The sequence below is a fragment of the Artibeus jamaicensis genome, unplaced genomic scaffold (genome assembly GCF_021234435.1).
Source record: "Artibeus jamaicensis isolate MK-2021 breed Jamaican fruit bat unplaced genomic scaffold, CSHL_Jam_final contig_76, whole genome shotgun sequence".
Classification (NCBI taxonomy): Eukaryota; Metazoa; Chordata; class Mammalia; order Chiroptera; family Phyllostomidae; genus Artibeus; species Artibeus jamaicensis.
Window position 1 is genome coordinate 2,785,740 of NW_026521954.1, and position 25,883 is coordinate 2,811,622.

At 47.1% G+C, this 25,883-nt stretch overlaps 1 protein-coding gene across 9 annotated transcripts in view; it reads left to right on the top strand.

Moving 5' to 3' along the window:
* The window catches only part of APBB2 (amyloid beta precursor protein binding family B member 2), a 318,379-nt gene that overhangs the window by 271,178 nt on the left and 21,318 nt on the right, over positions 1 to 25,883 (top strand). Inside the window, exon 1 of one of the 9 annotated variants that reach the window (XM_053672310.1) lies at positions 8,956 to 9,075. The exons of 7 other annotated variants lie outside the window; for them this stretch is intronic. The gene's annotated coding sequence lies outside the window, so the exon portion shown is untranslated. Of the gene's footprint in view, positions 1 to 8,955; positions 9,076 to 21,815; positions 21,936 to 25,883 lie in introns of those variants that run through there. One more of the 9 variants, XM_053672309.1, reaches the window with a different exon arrangement.

The window sequence follows — 25,883 nt, forward strand, 5'->3', positions numbered from 1 at the left end:
AAAAGGAAGATATCTTTGTATTCTCTTTCCTAAAGAGGGACCCAGAAATTGCCTAAGCTTTAACTCTGATAAAACCTGAATCAACTCTTATAATTAATTAGTATAATTAGCAATATGAAAGGACTGCAGTTTGTAACAAAGAAACATTGTTTTGTAGGTGAAGCAGTCCCCAGGTGCCAGAAACAAGGGCAGGTGGGGACATGGTTTTATAGGTGAACTTTGTGTGGAACTGATTTTGATTGAATGAGCCCAGCAGGGCATTTAGGCAGAGGTAAATCCAAGTTGATTTTAGAGTGTCCACTAAGTGTGTGCTATATTTTATTTTCTGTTTATTTGTTTTATTTATTTGTGATCAGAGAAGATATGAAGAATGAAATGGGTTCAAGTTCTGGCTTCGCCTCTTATAAATGCATTCATTCTCTTTGAGCTATTTTCTCTATGAAAGGACATGGTAATAATAATAATTATCACCTTAATAGGGCTCTTGGTGTAAGGAGATGATAGATAGGAATAGACGTTTGTATACAAACGGAATACAAACGGAAGATACAGAATTGTTGTGTCTGAAGATGAAGAATATACTACAGAAATGTTAGTAACCAGCAGCTGTACAGCGCTACACAGACAGCACACTAAGAGTTCATATTAATTGAACGACTCAGGCGCCGTTTTGTGAGATCAAGAGTCAGCAGACTTTTCCTGTGAAAGGCCAGGCTATAAATATTTTAGGTTTTGTGGGTCGCTGTCTCGGTGTTAAATACTCAGCTCGGCCAGTGGAAGGCAAAAGCAGCCCTGGGCAAGATGAATGAATGGCTACATGTGTGCTACAGCTGGGCTTTGTTTGTAGGAACAGGGGCAGCCACACTAGATGTACCGCAGGTCATCCAAAATGCCACTGTCCTTCGGGGCTTCCCGCTGAGCATGAAGGTAAAACAAATACTAGCCACTATAAATGATGCTTTTATTTAAACTCAACCCTGAAGGATCAAAGTGCTGGCAAATTTTATCTGCCTTACTTTCCATAGCCCCCTGGTGTAGCTAATATCCCTTTGGGGGATGAGGCTTCTAAGTGGATTACGGAAGGCAAAGTGGGGAGAAGGGGGGAGTCAAGGTTAAATTAAGGGTCAGAACTCCAGCTTGTTTCTTTTTATGCTTCCTGGTGCTGTAAGTGGCAATAACAGGGTTAGCTCTCCTTTGGGATTCAGCCTCAACAGCAAGCTTGTAAGAATGGAGGTCTGTGACCACCAAGAAACTCCGTGGTTCTATTTTGTAACTTCTTGATTTTTTAAAAAAATCTTTGACATTCTCAGGTCTGTGAACCTTGGAAAACTGAACTAAACCAAAGGATTTTTAGGAAACCCATTAAAAGACAGTTGCCTCCACATCTGAAAAGGAAAGTTAATCATGAACTGTGAAAAAGTTTCTGTAAACATTCACATACAGGCTCTTGTGTGAACATAAGTTTTCACTCCTTTGGGGTAAATAGCCAGGAGTGAGGTTGCCGGGTTAAATGGTGCTGGTCTGTTTAACTTATGAGAAACCCCCAAACCACTTTTTGCAGTAGCTGCCGTATTGGACGTTCCCACCAACAGTGTGAGAGTTCCAGTTGCTTGGCATCCTCACCAGCGCTTGGTGTTGCCGAGTTTTTGTTTCTTTGTTTGTTGGATTTTGTTGTTTTTATCAGCATTCTAAAACGTGTAACTCACGTGTAACTGCTGTGTGGTAACTCATAGCAGTTTTAATCTGCATTTTTCTAACTAATAATGCTATTAAGCATCTTGCATGGGCTTAGGAAAACCATATTCTCTTCTTGGGCAAAGTGTCTGTTTAAATTTGCTGCCCGTTTTTAGAATTGAGTTGTTTGTTTTCTTCTTCTTGGCATTATTCATATTTGCCCAGAAGTGGTAACAACATGCATGTCCATCCTGGTAGATGGGAAGCAAAACACGGTCCATGCACACAATGGTATGCTCAGTGATAAAAAGGGATGAGCTACTGATACACTCAACAGTTCTGCTAAGTGAAAGACACAAAGTTCAAAAAACTATATACTCTATGATTCCATTTACATGACAGTTGGGAAAAGACAAAAACTAGAGGGACAGAACCTAAATCAGGGGTGGGCTAGAGGTGAGGGAAAATACAGTTTTGTCCAAGGATTTCTCTTGGCTTCTCTCCACCAGGCCCACCCTCCTACCCCTGCCTCTACCTTTTCAGTGGATTCAGTTTCAACGTAGGCTTCAGTGTCTAAAACAAAAACAGAAACAAAATTAGTTTCTCTAATTTTAATCACAGACATTGCCAGACAGCAGGCATTTCTTCCGGCCCTTTATTTTTGTCCCTGGGTGGGCATGGGGACGGCCTGGCTCTGTCTGCCTTGGGCTTTCAGTGCCCCCGTGTAACTGAGCAGATGGGGGCCCGTTCACGTGGCACCTTGGTGCGCACCCCAACAATCCGCACTGGAAGGAGCAGGTCTTCATTTACAATATTGCAGCCTTGGAGGGGCGCAGAGCACTTATGCTCGGAGCCCTCCTTTCCCATGAGACCCGGCACTTCCCTTGTTCCCCAGAAGCCTACAAGTCAAAAGCAAACCCAGTGGTTCCTCATGTTCCCATCATAATCCAGCTGCGCAAGCAGTGCTGCGGTCCCTCTGGCAGGTAGCAGAGCCGCCATCCTCCGGCAAGAGCTCTCTCCTTCAGGAACTGGGGTATGTTGTCATCAGCCTCTGTGTAAACAGTCCAGAAAACCATGTGTCCTGGTGCACTGGATCAGGGTGAAGTTCAGGAAAGACGTAAGACCCAGGAGTCCAGAGAGAGTCTGGGTTTGCAAGGCAGCAGGTCAGCGTCTCGCCAGGGAGAGTCTTGGGAGCCCGCAGAGCAGGCACAGTCGGAGCAGCAAACTGTCTCCTTCCTCACCGCACAAGGCCGCGTGGCCGGATCCTGACTACAAACTACACAGTTGCTTCCTTGCTTCTCCCTCGCACATGGCTCTTCTACTGCCTTCCAAGATGCACGGCCCAGTTCCTTGTGGCTGCCCCCTTAGTTTTAATCCTGACCCAGAACTTCCTACATGACCTCGTCTCTGACTCCTCCCACAATGAGCTACATTTGCCAGTTCTCCTGTATCGTTTACATACAAGAGCGACTGAGTGATCCAGGGGGCACCACCTCCCCTGGCTACATCAGAGGCAGGATTGCCCATAAAGTCACACCCACCTTGCCCTGAGGTGGTAACACTGCTATTAAACTAGCCTTTGTTATGAAAAATATCTTAAGGTTTATTGTCACTCCTCCCACCCCCCAAACTGTGGGCTGTGTGGGCTTTCTCCTGTACTCCCAGGCACCCCTCACCCTGTACCCCATTACACCTGCCTGTAATTCTGCTTTCCAGAGACAGCAGGCCAGGGCTTTGACGAGAGAAATGGTCCAGGGGATGCCCTTTGGGAACTGACTGCTGCGCTGGCTCTGTTAGGGTTCGGAATCCCAGCAGGTGATGATTTATCCGCACTTCCCACCACCTGACAGTGGAGAACAGGGGTGTGGTGTGGGGAGGAGGGCAAATCTAACCTCTTCATAGTGTAGGGAATGCCGGAGAATTGCCTGCCGTGTTTGGTCTGGTGGGAGGCTGTGTCTGCTAAATATTGCACGGAGAAAATAAGCTGTGCCCCTGTCTAGGGCTTAGAAATATCTTCCACTTACAATGATTTGTGTCGCACACGTTTATAATTAATAGCCCTTGCATTTTATAGGGCAGAACAGGGTGACTCCAGGCCAGTGGGGAGGAGAATTTCTTTTTCAAATATTTTGATAGAACTGAATTAGAGAGATACTGTAGTGAAATATGGAGGTCTTTTATTTATTTACTTATAACAAAAATCTTACTGATTTTTAAAAAGATTTTATTTATTCATTTTTAGAGAGAGGGGTAGAGAAGAAGAGAACTATCAGTGTGGGGTTGCCTCGGCTGCCTCTCCTGCACACCATACTGGGGACCTGGCCCGCAACCCAGGCATGTGCCCTGACTGGGATTCAAACTGGTGACCCTTTGGTTCACAAAATATGAACCAGCCCTTGCAAAATATGGAGGTCTTTTAGAATAAAGTTGCACCCTCGTGTGGGTGCAGGCGGGGCTCCTGCTGTCTGATCCCCTTTGCGGGCCACGGGTTTCTTTAAGAAGTGAGTGTTATGGATTCCTTTAAGAGCAGCCATCAGGTACGCAGTCCTTTGAAATAAACCGGGGGATAAAATAAGGTGGGGGAACCTTACTCATGGTCCTTAGCTCCCTGGCCTTTGTTGTCCTGGTTCGTTGGGTATCTGAGCCTGAATTGTTTTCAACTGCATATTTATCTTTGTGTCCATTGTTTGGCTCATCTGCATTTGGGTTCTTGCTACTCAGAGTGACATCTCTGGACTAGAGCATCAGCATCACCTGGGGGCTTTTTAGGAATGCAGGCCCCACCCACCCCAGACCTAGAATCAGAATCAGCATTTTAACCGTCCCCAGAGGATGCATTTGCACGTTGAATATTGAAAAATGCTGATCTAGGCCAGGGTCCTGCCCTGTTGGTAACTTTGTAAGGATAACATGTAACCCTCAGAAATGTTCCCCTGGTGAATTCTGATGTCCATGAATGAGTGTGAGTGCATGCCACTTTGCTAAGAATGAAGTTAATTTATTTATTATTGTACTTATTAATAAATATAAATGTATGTATGAAGCTGAGCTGGTCCATAAATATCCAAACGCCAATAAAGAACAGTTGAACTTCAAGGACTTTGAGTCTAGTCAGGGGACACCGGCAGGCCTAGCGCATCATGCTGTCCGGGTTCTGTATCTGTGTCATTTGACTTCCTTCACCTGCACAGAGTACCAGTTCTCTTCCACGAGGACAGCCAACGGGCCACCTGCCTCTCAGTCCTTTGAGTCCGAAGGGGCAGTGCTTCTGTGCAAAGAGCAGGGGGTTACTCCAAACCTCCTGATTGAGTTACACTCTGGGGGTAAGGCCCTGGCAAGTTCACTGGAACGATGGTTGTGCACACGGTAATGTGGGAACCGCGGATCCCTCAGTGATGCTGCAGTGGGACGCAAAGGGATGTTTAAACACAATCCCAAATACTGAAGGAACCCTTCAGGGGTTTTCTCATGCTAAGTTCAGGGAGAGTTTCAAGTGGCCTCTGAGTTCAAAGCTGCTTTTACCTTTGGGTAAAGCAATATAGAGATATTTGTGGTTGCTGGTTAAGGGTAGTTCAAGTCGTATTTATATGTATTTCTGGCGGCGTGTTTCCTAGGAGCAGATTCAGATGCTCTGCTCTACGATGAGTTAACAGGGTGCATATTGTTATGACAATCCTGTGACTTTCTTGTTTAGTGTTTACACTCATCTCATCAAATAAATTGAAATTGGATTATGGCTGTTACACGTTAGAGCAGTTATCATCTAGTTTAAATGCTGGTCTAAAGGAAATAACATTGATTTTTTTCTGTGCTTCTTGGGAGCATCATAGGTTATTGGTATGCTGGTCAAATTTTTAATTAGGTTTGTACAGAAGAAAGAAAGATTAGTGGTTGGGGTTTTTCATTTTCTTAGTGTAGTATGTAAATAAACTGTAATATTTTATTCTAATTAGGGAGTCAGATGATTTTTTAAAATTTGATGATCTGCTTCCATATTTTTATTTAAAGCGTGTCATATTTTTATTTTAAAGTGGATAATAATTTTAAGGAACATTTTTATTGTTAGAAAGAGAAAAATAATAGAATAGAATACCATTATAGCACTCAGTTACAGCTACCTTATTTTTCAGGGAATGCACTGTAATATTTACCAGAATTTTGCACATAACTGAACCTATCTTTCTATAAACTAAACCTTTTTTTTTCATTGTCTTCCTTTTGCAAACACCTTTTGTGGACTTATTGTGTATAAGCACTGTGCCTAATGCTAGGATTCAGAGTTCATCTAACCAAGGTCCTTCACAAAAACAGATGTTTCAATACCGCCGACTGCTCTAAACACAAGCCATAAGCCAGAGAAGTGCAAAGCCAGAAATGACGGGCCCTGGAGAGCAGGGGAAAGCTTCACGGAGGAGGTGACATTTGATCTGGACCTTGACTCAGAAGTTGGAGTTTGCAAAAGGGAGATTTATTCTTGACATTGTAAAGGCATTATGTGCTGATTGCATTCAAGCTCATTTTAAAAGTACCTATAGAAAAAATTGAATTTATTACATTTGGAATGTGCGTGCTGCTGAAAATACACTGGGGAAAAGTCCACAAGACCACTTGGGTTCTACAGTTTACTAGAGGGACTCACAGAACTCATTGCGGGCTGTTTCACTCACAGTCGCATGATTTGTCACAGCTGAAGGACAGGGATTAAAGTCAGCTAAGGGAAGAGGAACCTAGGGCAGAGCCCAGGAAAGTTCCAAACATAGATTTTCCAAACATAGAGCTGCCCTCCCCATGGGTCATGGGCAGCCTGACTTTCCCAGTATTGACATGTGACAATATGCCTGGAGTAGGGCCAACCCGGGAAGCTCGCCTGAGCCCTGGTGTCCGGAGTTTTGATTAGGGCTCCATTGCGAAGGCGTCGCTGACCACCCACGGGGCTGAGCTCCGTCTCGAGCGCCTCCGGAAGTGAAACTGATGCCAAGTGACCCAAAGCCCTTCCCCTGGATCACATTGTTACACTATCTAGTGTGACCTAAGACCCCCAGGCAAACAAAAACACTTGTATCAGGTATGACATTCCTTGGTCTTAGAGATCACCTCCCGGTGGAAAGGCCAAACCTCTCTCTGGTCAAGGTTGAATTCCTTACCAGACACTACCAGAAGTTTATAAAACTCATGATAAAGTGAAGGGGACAAGACCTATAAAGAAAGTCTGGGATGCTGGGTGCTGGGGGATGGGATGGGCAGTTCTACCAGTTAGGATGGTTTTCCTAAGGTTGGACTGAGGTCATGGTTGAGAGGAGTTAGCCAGCTGAGCAGTGCTGTGAAGAGCATTTGAGGACGAAACAGTTGGTGGGAAGGCCCAGAGGTTGGAAAAAGATGGGGCTGGAGCACAGAGAAAGAGGAGTAAATGTGGTCGCAACATTGAGTAGAGAAAAAAAATAGGAACCAGATCCCAGGTGGTCTCGGAGACCCTGAATATGATGATGAACTGTTATCTCCAGTCGATGCAAAGCCATATAGAGTTTTAAAGCAGGAGCATGAAGCTCAGATTTGTGATATGTGTTTTTAAAGGGACACGTGTGTGGCTGTGAGACCAGCCAGCCTGGGACAAGAGTGGGACAGTCACCATGGAGTGACTGTTAAAAGACCGCTGCAGCCATCTCGAACATGGCAGCTAGATCTGGCATGGTGGCAGTGGAGGGTAAGGGGGGACAGCTTTAAGAGAGCAGTTTGAGGCAGAGCTGGTGGGACTTACATGCTGGCCTGCCTAGCAGACCCTCAGCTGTCCACACTGTGCTGTCCCCTGTGGGCATCTGGCAGCCCCATCTGATGTGTTGCTTCTACTCTGCTGCAGGCAGAGAATCAGACAACCAAACTGACTAGAATTCCGTGTAAGGAAGGAAGGGCAGCATCTGAAGGCATGACAGGTGAAATTGGTCCATGCCTCCAAACTTGGTGATGTCTGTTCTGGCTACTGAACCCCAAGCCTCAAATCCCACCCCACCCCCACTTCCAGTCTGGGCTGTGGTCCAAACGTTCGTGGTTGCCAGAGCAGTTCACTGTACAAAACTCTTCTAAAGAGCTGCAGTGTTATTGGTTGTGGATTCAGATACACCGTGAAGTAAACCATGTTCCTCTTTTGAAAGACAGCCATTGACTAGAAAAGCCTAATATAAAATTGTCAGCACAGAGCTTAATAGGTGTTGAACAAACGAATAGACATCTAATCCTCTTTAAAATAGGAACATTAAAAAGTTTCCAGTACACCTGTGATATGTTTTACTAAACCCAGACAAGACCTCCTAGTTACATACACCCTTGATTTTGCGTGTATGTTTCGATTTTTCTGTTTGCTCCTTCATAAAAGGAGTGTATGGGACGTTGAATGTGGCAGAAAACGTGGCTGATGTCCCCTGCCTGTTGCATTTTCACTTTGTTAATTGTTCCATCATATAACTTACTCCTGCCCAGAAACAATTAGAAAGAGGAAGTACATTCAGTACACACACACAGAATATAGTCAGAGACCTTGGATTTTCCTTTCAAACTCTATTTTGGCCAATGGCTGACCAGCACTCATTTAAATGCTGTCGCTTAGCCGACTGGACGCTTTGCTGCTTCCATGTATATGAGTTCTCGGGGTCGGATGACAGTGTTGGGATGCCATTGTCATCTTGGCTTCAGATCAGGGTAAACACGAGGTGCCTTAGAGAAGCAGTGATTAGAAAGGTGTGTAGGAGCGAGCTACTATTAAGGGCGTCATGTAAATTGGCAGGGAATCTATGAGAAATACCTTTCAGCTCAGTTCAAAACTTGCTGCCTGCTTAAGAAAACTATGGTTTACTTCTGCTTTTCCGTGGCATCGCAGCAGCTTTCGGGCCGCGGTCGCAGAACCCCCTCCCCTGTCTTCCCTACCTCTCCACCCCCGCACAGGTTAGGGATGGTCGTATTAGAAACCAGAAGCCCAGGCCCGGGAAGTCAGCTTTCCAAAAAGATTCGGTGGAATTAGAATGAACTTCCCAAGTCCTGGGAGTCCAGAAAGGAAAATGTATGTTGGTGGTGCGGGTATTCCACCCTTCTCTCGCCCTGGGTCGAGCCGCAGGCAACTGGCAGCACCTGGCGGGGCCACCTGGCGGGGCCACCTGGTGGGAGGGGCGGGGCATGGGGGAGTGGGCGGGGTGGCGGCCACGCGCCTCTCCAGCAGCCAATGGGTGGGGGCGGTGGCGGGAGTGGAGCTCGGGCGGGTGGGACTGTGGGAGGAGCTGACGCCACTCGCTTCAACTTGAGACCGAGGGAACGCGCTGCTGCTGGTGTGAGCGAAAGCTCCAGGCTAGTGGGTCCGGCACCCTCGGCCTCTGCTGCGCCGAAGGCGGCATCCCCGCCCAGCCCTGGCGGGCGAAGGTGAGGGACGGACGTGGGGAGGGGGCGGTACGCCTTTGTCTGCAGGTGCCAGCACTAGTAGCGAGCTGGGTTGGAGCCCGAGCTGGCTTTCGGGGACAGCGAGGCGGCCCGGGAGACGCGCGGGACAAAGGCGGCCCTCTCCCTTCTCCGAGTCACCGCTTAGGGAGGTGCCTGGGCAGGGAGGCCGGGAGAGATAAGGAGGGGGTCACTCCACCTCCCCGGAGGAGGGCGAAGATTGTATAAAATGGGAGGACAGGTTAGCAGTCTTTTACTTCCAATTTGCCCGCGCAGCAGGAAGCTGGTCAGTAGTGGCCTCTTCACATGGGCTGCACAGGGCAGTTGTGTTGTGGCCAGTGTGAAAGGATTTGAGCAAATGAGTGCATTTGTCTCACGTGTCCTCTGGTGAATCACGTTTATGTCTTCTTGTCGGCTAGGAGTGAGAAGTAATTGTGGGATCTGGGTAAACCAGTTCTTGTATTAAAAGCAATGTGCTTTGGTGTAGAAGTGCTACAGTTTCAAATAATTTGTATTACATGATTTAGAATATCAGTGTGACTTCCATGTGAGAAAATGCCTCAAATTCCCAAAATGTAGAAAAGCAGCCAACTTATCCACATGCTTGCTTTCGGTATTGAAAAAAAGAAGTCTTGTTTTAAAAAAAGAAAGAAAGAAAAACATGTTTTAAACATCGCACACAACCCTGTGCTGGGTGCCCAGGGGATGTGTTCCTTTCCTGTCTGTTATCTGTTTCCAGAACCAATATTGCAACCAGACACGTCTGTGCTTCCCTAATTAATGTGTCGGCTGTGAATCTTCATTATTGCTCTAGGCGGGAGAAGGCGGAGGGGGAGGCAGCCCACTAGCCTTTCCTTTCTTTTTTAACTGCAACTGCAGCCTGGCTTTGGCTTGTATCAGGAAGGGTGGGTTCCGCCTGCCTTCCCGCGTTGGTCTCTTTGGGTTTTCCTAGGCCATGGGGCAGTCAGCCTCTCCTCCAGGCTGGCTCTGACACAAAGGCAGTGTATAAGTTTTCTCCCTAAAGTTCAGCTCTTTGCTACTGCCTTTTAGTTGTTGCTTGCTTTGTAAAAGGGATTTTCCGGTGTCCTGAGGCCTTTTGCAAGAAGTTATGAGTGTAACATACTGTGAGGGAAATAGCCGTAAATCTGTATTTGTCAGTTTCGTCTATTAAATTATAGGCTGTGTGACCGTGTTGTCCCAAATAAAATGCGAATAAAAGGCTTAATGGGGAAAAATTTTCCACAAAGCATCAGCCATCATTGTTGAAGAAGGGGCGGTGGTCCTTTTTGGCCAGGTGAGCGAGACTCAGGGTGGCAGCGTGGGCTGTGTTCTGGTTTGGTCAGGAATCCTACCTTCCTGACAGTTCCTGTATTTATGAGTTCTTCCGTCATTCTCACAGGTCCTAGCTTTGAACAATGGGAATAATTTATCTAGTGGGCATTTATTAAATACCTACTATGTGCCAAGGATTGGCAATGATGATTAAACGGTAACTATGACAGGTACTGTCTGGCTTTCTCAGAGTTCTCGCTGTGCTGGCACAGAGCCCATACCAGACACTCTGAAATGTGTGGGTAACAGCGAGCAGCTAAGAGGATTTGCCGCTGGTTCCTGCCCCGAGACCAGCTGAGCCCACAGCTGTAGCTGCACACAGCTGTGCCAGGGACACCTCCACTCGACGGGTGGAGGTATTCGTCAGACAGTGGGTCCGATGAATGCACTGGAATTGTCTTGAGCTTGCTAATTTTGTTCATGGATGCCTCTCAGAAGAGTCTGGACTGCAAGGAGGGCCAGACGCTGAGTTCTAAAAGGGTTTGAAGAGTGGTATTGTGTATTTGGGTGTGCTAATCGCAGTCCGTTCCAAAGCTATCAGTTGTGCCGGGTCCTGGTCTCACTTCAATGGCCTGCGCATTGAACAGCCCCTCGGGGAGATGAATGTCATTCCGTACCATCGGTCCACAGTGTGAAGAGGTGACGCTTAGGTTTAGAGATCTGGAACGCAGGTGGAAAACACTGATTTTCTCTCTCTGCTGTTTACGGGTTTTTAGGAGTGTAGTGATGACACATAATTTCTTACTCATCTGGGTTTCCAGACTTTTCAGCAAATTCCTAGGGTCACATGAGAACATACTAAATAGTAGTGTTTTTTCCTGGGTGTCTATTTTAAACACTTATGAATATAAAATATTTGAGAAATTCTCAGACCTTTGGGTTTCTCTGGTCCCAACATACTACCTGGCACCAGATGCTCTCCGTAAATAATTGAATGGTTGGGTGGGCAGATGAATGAATGGAGATAAAACATTTTGTTTTCTAAGTTAGGGTTTAACTATAACCATCACATGCACTTGATATTTATCATCTTTAGATGAATTTGCTGTTCAGCAGATATGGAACATCTATGTGTCAGGCATGAGATACTGAGGGAATGAGACAGGCAGGATTCAAAGAGGCAGAAGATAAGCCAGGAAAACAATTCGGAAGCAAGATGGTACAGATTAGGGTACATGCTATGAAGACTGTCAACAACAAGCACAAAGCAACGCAGAGTAGCTCAGTGGGTACACGGGGCCACCAAGAGGCAGTCCATCCCTGGAGGTGACATTTGAGCTGAGCTGGGCAGTTGAGAAGAAGCCAGGCACGTGGGGAGTGGGCGGGAAGTTCTGAGGAAGAGGAGCACACCACGTGTTCAGTGATCTGAAAGGAGGGCAGCGGTGTGCTCCTGTGGGGGAAGGGGCAGGTGGGGACAGGATCCTGCTTTTTGTCTAGGGGTGAAGGTTTGGCTTTGCTTGTTAATGCCATGAGAAACCTCTGAAGGGTGGTAACCAGGGGTGTGTCATGAGCTGACTTATTTCACTGAAACATCTCTGAGTGCAGTTACAGGAGCAGAGCAGATGCTGGCAGACCAGTTGGTGAGTCCTGGTCCAGCAAAGATCAAGGTGGCGGTAGCGGGGATGAAGGAAGCAGGTTGTGGAGGTTAGACAGGCAGGTCTGCATGTAGAAATGCAGGAAAAGGAATAATCCAGGGCCACACCTGGAATTTTAGGTTTATTTATTTATGTTGGAAATGCATATTAATAGAAATAATGACTGTATAAGGACAATTACACAATGGAGCAACCCATTTTCAATTTATGTTGTATCGAGACCTTGACTTAATTTGGTTTTGTTCTCAGTGTGGGTAAGCAGCCGTGTCCTGCGGACGCTGTCCATGTGGCCGTTTTCACCCTTCGGTGCTCTGCCTTTCTCAACTGATTATTAGATTTTTGAACATTTTCTTTGTTCTGTCATAAAACTAGAGGATCAGAGTAAAGAAGGAGATAGGTTTAAACTTTAATCCATATGGAATAACTCTACCTTTGCTCCCGGTTTTATGAGAAACCATTGACAATTGCATATGAAATTATTATTTCACATGCAGCATTCTACATAGTTCCAACAACTAATATTCTGTCATAAATAAAACTTGTTCTGTGGGTATTTTGAATCAAAAAGAGTAAATAAAATTCCCTAGTACCTTGGCTGGAAATTCACTGAGCATTTTGCGAGCTAGAAAAGCCATTTCCTTGTATCTATAAAGCAGAGAAATAAAATAGCTGGTTTCTGATAGGATTTTTGGTGTCATCCTTGTATCTTCAGATTTGTGCACTTGAAAGATTAAAAAAAGGTCAGGGAACTTTGGTTTTGAAACCAACTTTGGTTTGGTTTTGCAAAAAAAATAAAAAAAGAAATATTAATGCAGAAAATATTCCTTATGCAGATGAGAAGGTGCAGAAGTGACTGGGGCTGCCAGCCCTGCTGGCACAGAAACCTAGACTGGCTTTCCCAGAACGCGTACCGGGGGTGTCCGTGCTGCGGCCCGTGGGCTGCATGTGGCCCCGGGATGGCTGTGAATGTGGCCCGACACAAAGTCATAAATGTACTTAACACCTTTTTTCTGCTCATCAGTTTTCATTGGTGTTTGTGTTTTTAATGTTTGGCCCACGACAACTCTTCTTCCAGTGTGCCCCAGAGACGTCAAAAGGTTGAAAACCCCCAATGGAAATGAATAAATTATGACAGTTAAAATAATTATGATAGAGGAGAAGCAGCTACAGAGAGCACAGTTGACAATTGGGGCCGATTTGGCCTGATTCTGTCATGTCGAAGCATGCATCTGTCTTCCCAGTTACATGCAATGCTGTGTTTAAGGAGTCTGCTGTGTTGTTTTTTATTTTTCTCCCCCGACCCCCGCCCTTAAGCATACTAAGAAGAAGCACAGCCTGCTAGTGACTTTGAAATAAAGTAACTAGGGGAGAGCTCCATGTGAATTCTGGTTCTCATGTTGGGTGTCCATGTCAAATCTCAGTTGAGCAGAAGGTTTGGGTTCTAAAAAAGATAGACATTGGAAGAGAGTCGTATTCCTGCATCTGGGTGGAATCGTTTCTCGCTGGCTCTGGAGTCTGTCAGCTATGACAGGGACTGTTCCGGCAGCTCAGCCTGCTGTACCGTGCAGCGCACACTCACTTCAATGCTCTGTCTGCTGTTACCAGCTGGAAACCCGTTTTCCTGGCATTTTCCTGTTGCACTAGGAAACGTTATTTAGCTGGTCCTAACTTCAGTTTTTGCCCACGTTGTATGTTACGTGCCAGAATCAGATTGTCATCTAAGCAGGGTTCAGCCCTTTTTCTGTAAAAGCCCAGATTTTAAATATGTTGGGCTTTGGGGCTGAATGGTCTCTGTTGCAACTACTCAACTCTGTGTTGCTGCACAAAAGCAGCCATGGACACAGAAGGTGAGTGGGTGTGGCTGTGTCCCAGTGACACTCTCTCTGTTTATGAAAACGGGCAGAGGGTAGATGCTTTGTGATCTTGGAGCCAGAGTTTGCAACCCCTGACTTAAAGGACCTGAGTGGAACCCACAGTGACAACTGAAATGGGGACCTTGTCCTTAGGAAGTCAGAAGGCTCCGTCACCTTTGGCCAGCTTTGTGCTGATCTGAAAGTCAGCTCCTGAGGGCGGGCTGTTGGGGGTTCTGTGGCAAACCCACGGGTGAGCTTCTTCAGGATGGTGTGTTTATTTGTCAGATGTGAACAGACATGGACACTAAGAGGAAAGTAAACTCAGACAGTGAAAGGAGGGTGCTACCATGATGGGAGTGTGGTTTTGGTTTTTAATATTATCATATTCGATGGAAAAGAGAAAAGGTGCAGAAATAAGGAGACTAGCCGCATATGAAAAATAACCTTACTGAATAGGAAAGGTGTGTTCTTTCAACCTATATCAAGAAGTTAACTCTCCTTGAGGTGGCTTAGTACCCCTGGGTGGGGGGCGGGGCAGATCCTCAGCTCTGCCTCACCCCGCAGCTCCTCCGGCTTCTCTGCCTCTGCGTGTAAGGGCCCGTGTGGTCCCTGTTCTCTTTCCTAAATGATGCACAAAGGTTTATTTCTTTTTGAGTACAATTATTAAGAATATTATCTGGGGAGTCAGTAAATCTTGATAGAAATCATTGTACAGGGAAAATTTATGTATTGATTTCTTTAGAAGCAGAAGAGCCGTTTTTCACTTAGACAGATGTTCTGAAGAAGGAATCTAGTTAGGGGCTCCGGAGACGGGCTGGTTGTTTCTGCCAGAGACGATCAGAGCACAGATTTGCTTTGCTTTCACATGGAGTCACAGGGGATTAATAATCGTTCAGAAGTCGCCTCCTGCCCATTCAGATGAAATATATGTTTTATTAACATTGTTTCAGAGGACATGAAAACGGAATATGAACTAAAGTCATTTTTAAAGTGATGTCTGTGATAAATAATAGCAGCAGAAAAAAAATCGAGCCAACTCTTTTTTTCACAGCATTATCCCCTTAGATTCTTACCAAGCTGATCAGGTATATGGGGAAAGACCTTAGTTTATGCCATTTATTTATTTATTCAGTCATTCAAAAATATTTATTGATTACCTACCATGTGCCAGACAGCGGTGATTGAACAAGGCAGAAAGGTCCTGCTCACATGGACTTGACTTTTGGGGGGAACTTTACTCTTTGTGGGGAGTGACAACCAATGATCATTGGCACCAATTCAGCACCAACAGATACCCCAATTTGGGGTGCAGTGAAGAAGGAAACTTGATTCAGTACAAAACAGCCCAATTGTGATACAGTAGGGCCGTGAGGCACCCCTCGGGCCAGCCCCCTTTCTGGCCGGGCAGCTCTGCTCTGCTCCGCTGAAGCAGCGTCAGAGTCTCACCTCAACCAGGAAATGCAGTCTTCAGTGGGGAAAGTGGGCTTTGAAAGTGGAGGGGAGCTGGCTTATATAAAACGGAAGTCCCTGCTCGTGGTCCCTGAGTGAACTGTCCTCATGGAAATGAGGACTCCAAGTCCTCGCAATTTGATTGGTCCAAAAGGCACTTTCCTGGTTGATAGAATAGAGCTGCTTTGATTGGATGGGGAGAGTCTCAATCCTGTTGGTTGAAATAGGATTCCAGGAACTCCTCTGTAAGGCTGGCTCAGAGGGCAGAAACAAGCAGAGCAAGCAGGCAGTTCAGTGCAGGCTTCTCCCTGAAGGGCAGTTTGCATGAGACACTCCTGTGTAGAAATGGCTGTTTCATTTGTTTTTATTTTTATTTTTTATTTGAGCCCAGTTAGCCACCAGGAGCCCTTTTTAGTAGGTGTCTTCTTTCTCAGGGTTCACAGGGAGAAAGAAGGGCAGACAATAAACAAATCAGCAGGGTGGTTTCAGATGGCTGCGGGTGTTGGCAGTGACTGGGTGTTCCGGGGACTTCTTTCGGAGGTGATGACCGCAAGGAGGCACGAGACCTCCCCACGAGACCTGAGGAAAGAAATGATCCAGGCAGCAGGAACAGAGAGCGCAGAGGCTCTCTAAGGCAGGAACTGGCCTGCGTAGAAGCTGGAGAACAGGAGGATGCAGGTGTGGCTGGAGCCCAGCAGGCGTTAGGCAGGGAGTGAAGTCAGAGAGGTAAATGGGGAATGTGAGGGGGACTCCTGAGCAGGGGAGCACAGGGTAAAGGGCTGATGTATAAAAGACGAAGCCTCAGCCTTTGCCTGGGAAAGTTACTCAGACCAAACACAGCATCTAATTTTTGTTACCAGGTCCAGCAGTGGTAGAACCTAATATCAGGTAGGGCAGAGACATGAGCAGAGACCTGAGCTGCCTCTCACCATTGAAGAGTGGGTCCATTAGTTGGGAGGGAGGGAAGGAGGCTTGGGTGCCAAGTGCCCAAAAACACAGAAAAAAGAAGAGACTGGTCAGGCAGACCTGTCCATCCACCACTGTTCAGCTGTAGGGGTTTGAGCAAGTTAACTTAAATTCCCCACACCCCGGATTCCTTGTTTATGAAATGAGAGTGGGGGAGTGCTTCCTCTGCAGTGCTACGGTGTGGCTCGGCCATATAATGCACACCAAAAACAGAGCCTGGCTGGTTGCAGACTCAATAAATGGGAGATGCTACTTCTATGTTGTTATTAGCCACCAATCATCCTGGTGTTGATGTCTACTTTCGTTTGGGTATTTTTGAGTTTACAGAGTATCAGTGGTACTGAACTGAGGGCATTTGTTGACTGGAATCTTTATTTAAGAACCATATGTTGTCGCGTGTCTTCATTAGGTAGTTTTATTTCCTTGCAACAAGTAAAAGAGGTAAGGGATTCACGTCTGAAGTTTTTTTCTCCCCCTGAAGAGAGGCTGAGCCATTGCTTCTCTACACTATTTGGTTAATTACATGTCGATTTCTTCTTTGCAATTGGCTACACTAATCCACCTGCAACTCTGGTTGCAGTTCAGGTCAAGCTCATCCCTTTGCAGGTCTCTCTGCAAAACATTGTGCTACATGTTAGCCTTTAGCAAGAATAGCATTTAGTAAGAACCTCCCAGACCTTGAGACCCTTGTCCTTTGGAATAATTTTATCTAGATAGAAGTTTATAAAATTTAAATGAAGGACCAATTTCTTGGCTTTTTGTGTCTCTACACTAGTGTGCCTTCTATCTGCACAGATAAGTGGGGATTAGCCATATCATGATAACGCCTAAATCCTCTTGAAAATTTAGAAACTGATTTAATTAAGAATGTGCCCTGCTCACAGGAGGCCCTACGGCCAGTGGGTGGAGTTGAAGAGAAATCACGCTGAGGCTCACCGTGGTTTTCACCAGGAGCCTTGTCTGTGCCTTGCCTGTGGTCTGTGTCCGCAGGACCCTTCTTGCGTGGGAGCCACTTTCCTAGTAACAGAGTCCTATTTCCTCCTCTGCATCGAGGTCGTTAAATATGCACACGTCCTCTGCCTCGTTGGATAGCAGCCTTCTGCACATCTAGTTTTTGTTCTCATTTTACTATCTCAACTTTCAAAAAGGAATCCAGCTTGTGGTTTCTCAATTCAGGTATAATTTACATAATTTTATCCTTTTATTACGCCGTAAACGACACCGAGAAATGGTAACATGGCATGACTTATTTCTCACGTGAGAACTCGCTATAAATTGTGCGTGCCTTCTTTTGCAGATATTCTGGGAAACAAGGTTTTTTTTTTCCTCTGTAATACAAAACATGAGAGAAGACACTCGATATTTTGTGCTCTCTTCAAAGATGGAGTTTTAAAAAATACTTCCTGTTTGCTGTCAGATGTCCTTTTTCCCTCATTAGAAAGCTGACTGGTAACTATTGTGTTTTCTCCCCAGTGGCATGAGGAAGTCCTTTGTTTAGAAAGATGTGCCTTGAATTTCAATAGCCTTACCCCAGTTTAGGCCCTCAGCGTCACACGTAGTCCGCTTGAAACTGTAACTCCCCTTCCAGGTACAGGCTGCTGCGGGGCGGGAGCAGGGGGGTGGGAAGGGGACTGGCTTTGAAAAGTAAGGGGCACACTTGGTCAGAGACGGACGGGTGTTTCTGCCACAGCTGTCGGGCCTGGGAAGGACAGAACCTTCTCCCCGAGCTGAATTTTCTGAAACTCACCAGACACCAGATGGTAAATTTGCATAAAATAAGAATTCAGTTCAAGTCACAGGACTTCCCCCTACAGGGGTTGGATGCTAACAGAGTCTGTGAATGAGTTTCAGGGATTATTGAACCTTTGCCCCTACCCAGCTAAGATTCTGCATAAAATTGTGCGAAACATTTTCTTTCTGGAGTGTTTTCATCAGATTCCAAAAGGAACCTTCCTCTTAGCAGATGCCCACCTTCTCATAGCAGCTGGCTGCCACTCCGTGGGCTGTCAGGCTGCAGGAGACTGTGCGGGTAATGAGTGATGTCCACGGCACTCTTAGGGAGTGAGGACCGCTGTTCTTCCCACTTTACAGATGAGGAAACTGAGGAACACCCAGGCAGAGGGCCTTGGCCAAGGACAAATAGCTAATCCATGTCAGGGACAAGAAACAATAACACTTGCTTTGGAAGCTGATGGGGGGGCAATAAACTGTTAGGTTCTGGAGTGGGCCAGGGATATTTCGTAACTTGAAGTTTTGTAGTTCTTACTTCGTTGGCATGTGGAGAACGCTGGCCCATGCTGGCACTCAGAAGACCCCGGGTGACGAAAGGCCAGCATCTGAAAGCAGCGCCGTGGGGAGAGTTCCGCAAAACCGGGGCGAGAAGCACACTGGCCGGTCTGCGTCCCGTGCCCGGGGTGCGAGAAGCCGGCAGTCGGGTGATGCCTGAGAAGCAGGCGCTGGGCCAGGGCTTAGGACATGCCTCCTCCTCCTCCAAAAAGCCGGAACAGGCATTGTCATTCCGTGTGCTATTCATCTGGAGGGATTTCCTATTCATTGGGATGCCCAGTTACCCAAGCCAAACACTTATGTTACTTCAGGCTTGTTTTAGTGAAGACAATGCCAATTACTCCCACATTCATTTTCCCAAGAAACTGCCATCGAGAGCATTCTGGTCACGCAGCCCTGGGTGCGCGGCTGGTGTGGGATTAGTCCTGGGCTTTATTCTTCCCACTGGTGTCTTGTACGGCAAGAAGAGAATGAATTTGTGCGTGATTCTAAATCTAGCCTTGTACACTCTCAGAATGGTGTGTCTCAGGCAGAAGCCCAGCTTTTGGCTGATGTTTTTTCCCGGCAAATTTATCATGTGTCAAGTTGGCGGAGCAGCTGCCATTGTGACTCTTCTGAATTTTTCGAATGACATTTCGAAATCACTCTACAGTCCCTGTGTATGGCTAGCTATCACTGCAACACTTAAATCAAGCAGTGCCTATTACCCCCCAAAGAATTAACCTTGTTTAAAGTTTGCAGTGTTTTTTTTTTAAGTTCTGCCCTAGGGGAAAGCACACAACAGCTACCTATGGATGTCATTTCCTCCAGTGAATCGCTGGTGATGGGCCAGGTAAAGCGTCAAAGGTTCCGACGATGAGTGTGCACAAAACAGACAGATTGCGTTCTCAGGCCTTTGGATTTAAGGTTACTGGGCAGTGCTTTCATCATACCCTAGGCATAAGCTTTTTATTCAGATAAAAAAATTGAAAATATTTGGTATATATCAAAATTTGGTTAAAGAAGTGTTTGCTGCCTTCTCCTCCTTTGTATTAAGAGGCAAAGCACAGACTGGATCTATTTGTGGTAAGAATCCCAGTGCCATGCATTCTTTGACCATCTAATCTGAGATGAGAAACCCTAGGTGCCAAGAGGTTAAGCGATAACGTTTACTCAACACTAGAGTAGAATCTAGGTCTTTGGAGCCTTTGCTGCTGCTGGTCTGAATTGCCTCCAAAAACTAACTTTGGGGGTGGGGCCAAGGCCCAGCAGAGGGTCATGAGCAGGAGGTGACTGGCCCTCACCCTGGGTCAGGGGAACCAGCAAATCCAAGGAGAGGGCCACAGATCCTTCCCCCAGTGACATGTCATCCCAAATGCTGCCCAGCACGACCCAGCTGAGACATGAACCCATCAGATGAGTCAGTGATAATAACTGGAATGACACAGTTCTTGCACTTCATTACGTGCCAGGACTCTTTTACACACACCCTCTCATTTAATTTAATTCTCACAACCGCTCTGAGCCAGGTGCCCTTGCCCCTGTTTCACTGACAAGGAAGCAGGTTCCAAGGGGCGCACCATCTAACGAAGTGCCAGGGACGTGGGAGGAGCCCAGGAACAGGTGAAGGTGAGTAACACACAGAGTGGGGGCGGGGACACAGCTGCCAGCAGGATTTGAACACAGCTCTTTCTACTTAGCCTAGAGGGCCTCCCGGGTTTTTTGCTGCACTCTCTGCCCCTCTCTTGATGCTTGTGCAGAGCAGCCTTCTGGGTCACTTGGGGGACAAACCACGAAATGGCTCTGCGGGACCGTGAAGAGGTACCCTGTGGGGTACCCCTCACAGGCACAGTCCAAGAAGACCAAAGTTAGAGTCCTGCGGAGAAACCATCAAATACCAACTTCACCGTGCAGTAGCTGTGTGACTACCATCGAGTTCCTCAGCCTCTCCGAACTTGTTTCCTTTTCTATCCGTGAGAACAGTAATATTGACCTTGGCAGATAGCTGTTCGGGCAACACAGCCAGAGCTCAGTAAAGGGCAGTTGTTGAGAATGTGACCGTGGTAATCACATACATCACAGCGTTGGTGCCGGTGCCTCGGGACATGCGCTCCCCAGTGGTCTCCCTCACAGGTTGAGGTAGAGAGTTTCCTATTTGCATTAGCTTACTGTGCTCATTCAAATTACGCTTTCTGTGCACTATTCAAACAAATATGTTAAATAAAATCCTCCATAGTCCCCCCTCCAGAAAACAGTTGACCCATGTCATGGTAGCCCAGACTTCTTTTACTGTGCATATATTACATGGTCAAAGTTTGTGGGTTTTTGTATGAGACCGTGTGTCTGTGACTTGGGTTGCTTGCCTGTTCGGTATAATGCGCCGTGGTCACCGCTCTGTCAGATGTGCGGCTCTGCCTTTCCTCTCCGCCACCATGGTGTGAGCTTTCATAGCTGTGGAGTCCTCGGGCTGCTCCGTGGGCCTGGCCACAGGCCCCTGGGAAAGTTGGTTTCTTCCTTGTCGCCTGTGACCCCGTGCCTTGCCTCTGCGGTCCACTCGCTTCATGTATAATGCATGCATGTGACTGACAGGGCGGGGTGGGGGCTCTACCCTGGTACTCCTTCAACTGGGCTGTGATCGATCCAGGAGAGGGGACGGTAAGCAGTCAGGGTCAGATAGTTCAGTGGCTTCCTCAGGGTAACCCTGGTGGCTCAGGGCAGCTCTGGGGATGGAACTCAAAGTGTTTGGCCCCAAACCACAAATTGCTGTCAGCATCTCACCGCTTTCTGTTCCTCTCTTCCCTGGCTCTTGTCTGTTTCTTCACCCATTAAGCTTTTATTTACTAGCCCACCTCTGCCCTTGACCTTCTGCTCTGTCTTGCTCCCTCCTGTTCTGTTGCCCTCTCACGATGCATTTCAGTGAAAGGACCTCGATTGCCATGTTGTAGCTCTATTACTAGGATTTCAGGAGTGTTAGCAGAACAGGTAAGGGGGGTTGCGTGTCATTGTTTCCATAGGTTTTTTATTGGGAGCAGGTGGAGCTGGAGCAGGGAGATAAGTGCCCTGCCAGTGTTTACTGCCAACAGTTTCCTGTATTTGACTGTGATATTTTAGGCTCAATTACCTCCCCCAGCTGATATGTTGCCTCTGAACTCAGCTGGCATCCCTTGGCTTCCTCGTAGTAGCGTGGCTCAGAATACACACTTCTGTGTGAGAGTTCAGCTAAAATAAGCACCAGAAGGTTATTAATTGCAGCAAAGTTGGGGAATCAGATGGGACATCGGTGCTGAGTCGCTGCTAACGATTGTTTTCTTTACTGGATGCTGTGTGAATCCTAACGTGTTGTGTTCTGCTCTGCTCCCTCATGCCTGCCCGGATTCAGAGAGAGGTAACCGCCCGATTTTCACTTCTCCCCCTTCCTGGTGTCTTCAGTGTCTGGCACAGCTCACCCGCTCCCTCATGCCACATTCCCCTCATCACAGCCATCATTGTCGTTGGAAGGCAGACGTCGTTCTGTGTAACCTTTTACCATCATCCGTCTTGTGTGTCCTACTTTCAAAACAATGTGTGGGATTGCATCTGGGTCGCTAATCCTCTGTTGCGTTTGACCCTGTTTGGGAAGGTGATGGGCAGCATGAGTAAGGACCTCGGTCACTCTCTAGGAAAGTCTTCCCCGCATGCTTTGGAGGAAGTGTGATAGAAATCTCCGGGTTATGTGCCATGTCATGTAACGAGGCTTTTCAAGCTTCTTGAAGGATTAATATTAGACTTGCTGATGTTACAGACCCTCTGGAGTTGTATGAGTTAGGTTTAGCTGCAGACCAATAGAAGAACTGGCTCAATTTCCATCTCAAATACAAGCCGTGAATGCAGGGTCTGGCACAAATAACACCCCTTTCCATTACATAACAATCTCTTATTACAAACCCATAAGCATGCAGTTCTGTAACCTAACTACATCACACTCCAGCACACCACGTGGCACTTCAGGTGACGTGTTCACATTGCTGTCCACCTCGTTCACATTGCTGTCCACCTCGTTCGCATTGCTGTCCACCGCGTGTGAGACACTCGCGACCCTGCCAGCCACACGCCGTGGCGTTACTTCCGCCGGACCGTGTGTGTGGAATGCCCCTCCCTCCCCACAGCAGAGGAGCAGACTGTGGAAAGGCTGCCCTGAAGAACTGAGGTCTTCCACCTGGCGGCTCGGAAGCGTTAAGCTTCCCTACTCCACAGCTTTATCACTTAATAAAAACTCCATTTTTCTATATTTTTTTCAATGTTTCAATCCCAGTTCACACTGTTATTTTGTGTTAGTTTCTGGTGTACAGCATAGTGGTTAGACAATCATATACTTAACAAAGTGGTCCCACCCGGCCCCGTACATAGTTATTAGAATATTACTGACACTATTCCCTGTGCTGTACCTTACATCCCCATGACTGTTTCGTAACTGCCGATTTGTACTTCTTATCCCTTCACCTCTCTCCACATTTTTTATTTTTATTTTTTAAAAGAGTTTATTATCTTTAGAGAGAAGGAAAGGGAGCGAGCAAAAGGGAGAGAAACAATTGGCTGCCTCTTGCATGCCCTGACCAGGGACCTGCACAACCCAGGCATAGGCCTCAACCACGAATCAAACCAGTGACCTTTTTGGGTTTGTGGGATGACACCTAACCCACTGAGCCATACCAGTCAGGGCTCACCTTTTTTTTTTTTTTTAATTATTTTAGAAAGGAAAGGGAGAGAAACATCTATTGGTTGCCTCTCTCATGCCCCCTATTGGGGACCTGGCCCACAACTCAGGTGGGTGCCCTTTTGGTTCACAGGCCAGCCCTCGGTCCACGGAGCCACACCAGCCAGGGCTCTCTGCATTTTTGATGAAAGAAGAAAGTGTTGAAATTTTTCTCCGTAAAAGAATGATCATGGTTACTGCTTGGCAAAGTAGAGGGACGCAGGCAGTCTCCCCTCTGTGCGAGAGCCGCTCTCAGGCAGCACCTGGCTGGGGCCGTGCTGTCTGCAGCTGGCGGCTGCTTTCCTCCCAGAGGACGAGCTGCTGTCTCTGCTCCGTGGTGAGGAGGGGACCCCTGCCAGGGCCAGTCTTCCAGAAGGATGATGAGGAGAATTTGCGAACTTGACCCCCAAAGGCAGTGGAAGGAAGGTTCTAGAGGATGAGGACTGCACTTTTGGATGTGAGCTCCCTCCTCTAAAGTGACAAGTCCCGTGTGGGCCAATGGTGAGGATGTTTTCAGATGTTTGCTGGTTCCTACCCTCTGGTCTTCACCAGGAAGCAGTTGCTCTGAATACGAATAGCAGGACTTTCAGAGAGGGCCAAGTGCTGGTCTGCCCACGCCATCTGGATCATTTGTATGTGGCAGAATTTCACATCTGCTGTTTACACACCTGTGGTCTCACGGAAGTGCCTGGTGAATGAATGAATTTACCCAAGTAATGAGCTTCTGGGATGCACCTTTTAGAGTTTATGAACTTAGCATCTTCTTAAACTTACAAGGAAGGAAAAAGAAAGTTGAGTCAAGCAGGCTAGAGCCTGGGCTTTGTGCCGTTAGCGATGCTCGCACGTGGCACCACCTGGGTAAAAATGAAAACGGAGTCGAATGTGGGTGTGTAATGTTCTGGAGTGGCCATCTGGGAAGGTGACATTTCTCACCCCCCCTCTTTCTCTTCCCATCCCTACCCCCAAAACAAGATTTTCTGAGTGCAACTAGAAAGCCAGGGCAGTAAGGCAGAGAAGAGCAGGCCGCCTTGCAACAGGACTCCTCCCTCCAGGCCCCGTGCAGCTGGAGCCCAGGAGAGAGAGCCCTTTATCACAGAGAGCGAGAAGTGGGGTGTTTGGGTCGAATCTCTCTGCTGCTGCTTCGTCCTTTTTTACCTGCAAGTGGGACCTGCCCTCTGCAGCAGTAACAACTCTGTGGTTGAAAGCTTCTGCAGAAAGGGAAGCTGGGAGGAGAGAGCCTTCAGGTGCATTTCAGCGAGTCTTACCAAATTCGTATGAGTGTAAACAGTTATGAAAATACCCCTCATGGATAAGGAAACAGTATTTCAAAGTAGCCTTTTTCTTTAACTTCTTTTACTGCATTTATAATAACAACCACTAATTGAATGCCTGCCACGTGCCAGCCTTCATGAGTTCCCAGCTTCAAACGTAATTGTATTTGACCAGAGCAAATTGGGATTCTGTGAAAGACAATATGAAGTTGTGGAGAGGTGGGGGGTGAGGGACACTAACAGGGGAGGTTTGGGGACAGACCGAATGGAAGGGAGTCTGACGGAAAGGGGAGGGGTGGTGCCAGGCAGCCCGGGGCTGCCGTGGCACTGCCCGGTCGGCCCGTCCTGGGCCTGTCCGAAATGCAGAGCTTGGTCCCGCAGCAAAGGCTGCTGGGAGGCAAGTTTCAGCTCATCATTTAGAAAAGAAATTCTATTCTGATTCACCAGGAACATTCCAGCAACAAGAAACAGGCCGATTGACTAAGTAAGTGAGATTTCATGTTCCTGAAGTGGACTAGGTACCTCCCACCTGTCTGGGCCGCTGCAGACGGGACTTTGAAATGTTAGCCTAGGTAACGAGTAAGAAGTCTGCAGATGCCTTTAGAAACCCTTTGGAAGAGGACAGACACATAAGCAAATTCTGTTTATGGAAGAGCATCGTGAGGGAGAGATTTGGGGAAAGGGTGAGTGGATCTGCCTTGGCTGTTTTTTAATAAAGCCCATTTGAATAAAGAGTTGTTCATTCATCCCGTAAAGGTGGGGTAAGCCTGCACAGAGTGATCAGAATGCTGTTCGGCTGAGAACAATGGAGCCACCTTTTGTTCTTTTCCTTTGCCATTAAGAAAATTGAGGCTGTCATGTAAGATGTCTCGGCACTGACATCTTTCCCTGGCAGAACTGGAGGCGGGTCCTCTAGGGGGATAATTACAGGTGAACAGCAGCAGGAGGGGAACAAAAAGGGCTCAGTGAACGAAGGGTGAGAGGTAGTTCACCCCCAGGGACTCAGTTGACTGCATCTGGTGCAGGTCATAGAAGAGACGCAGGAAACTGCAGCTCTCCCCCTTCTACTTCCTGTTTTTTGTTTTCCGTTTTTAGGATTTTATTTACTTATTTTTAGGCAAAGGGAAAGGGAAGGAGAAGAGAGGGAGAAAAACATCAATGTGTGGCTGTCTTTCTGGTGCCCCCCACTGGGGACCTGGCCCGGAACCCAGACATGTGGTCCGACTGGGAATCGAACTGGTGACCCTTTGGTTCATAGGCCACCGCTCATTCCACTGACCCACACCAGCCAGGGCTTTTCTTTTCTTTTTTTAATTCAGTGATTCCCATG